Source organism: Octopus bimaculoides, chromosome 6 (assembly GCF_046866305.1).
Source record: "Octopus bimaculoides isolate indiv1 chromosome 6, ASM4686630v1, whole genome shotgun sequence".
NCBI classification, from domain to species: Eukaryota; Metazoa; Mollusca; class Cephalopoda; order Octopoda; family Octopodidae; genus Octopus; species Octopus bimaculoides.
Genome location: NC_142933.1, coordinates 104060677 through 104061959, shown reverse-complemented (window position 1 = coordinate 104061959; position 1283 = coordinate 104060677).

Genomic DNA, 1283 nt, shown 5'->3' with positions numbered 1-1283 from the left:
TTCTATGGGAAAATTCCCTGCTATTCAGATTCACTGCCAAATAATCATAGTTCGCTTCATTTATTGCTACAATGATGGCTGAAAGTTATGCCTGGGTTAATATGTTGTGTGTTGAGTTCTCGAATTATTGACGTCTAGATCGGTGAAACCGCTAAAGATAGAGAAATGTTGTTTCTGCAGGATCCGTTGCATTACATTAGCTCCCTAATGAACAATAATTTCAGTATATATATTTCACTACTTAGAGGAGAAATGAGCTAACAATGGGTCTATGATTGTGGTCAACCGAATAAGACACTTTGGAATTGTGCGTCCACTTTTAATAACCCAGATCAATTTCCTGGTTTCTGCAGATGTTTTTGCATCTCACGATTACTTATTGCTTTAGAGGCTGTCAAGGCCAATATTTTAGTTCAGCGCTGTTTTTATTCAGTTTTCGAGTTTTTTCTTATGATTGCCTATTACTGTATTCGATGTCCCTTCATATGATGCTAACAGACAGTTAGCTGTTTTTAGGGTATCTGAAAATAAATTCAGATGACAAAAAATATTAATATAAACATGTGTATGAGTGAGTGAGTCGCTCAATATGAATGACGTTTACGTTGCGGAGAAAAACTGAAATGAAAGATAGATTAATAAATAAGTAAATATTAACTATAAAACAAAACCATATAGGAAGATACTTACTGAAACGATGAAATACTTAAATAGTGAAAGCCTTACTTCATTGTAACCTGTAAGGGATACGCTGTACTTCTGTTCACTGAGGTCTCTTTACAATAAATTTGATTAAATTTGTTACGAAATGATTTGCTTACCTTAACATACACAATGAAGGTGAAAACATTATTGATACAATTTATCATATTCTAAAACATGGAGAGGATCTTATTTCGTTGGTTTTTTTTATTGAGATTACGAAGTAATAAATAGAAGCAACAAAGGATAGCAGAAAAAATTGTGTTTATTGCGATGACGACATAAACACAATATTTTGTCTGTCCTGTAGCATTCAGTTCATAATGCTGATAGAGGTCTGGTCGATAGAGTATTTTATGTACCAGCAAAATAGAGCTGATTATTACAATCATAGCTTGTATGGATGAAAAATAAAGAATACAGCGCAGAGAATATACAATTCATTCTCCAAAAATACTGTCAGCATTGCGTTCATGACAGTAAAAGATAATAGAATCAACAACAGTACAATGTAAGGCTTATAATTTGTGAAGAATGAAGTCTGGAAAATGGGCAAGAAATAGCTAATAGACGTTCAATAG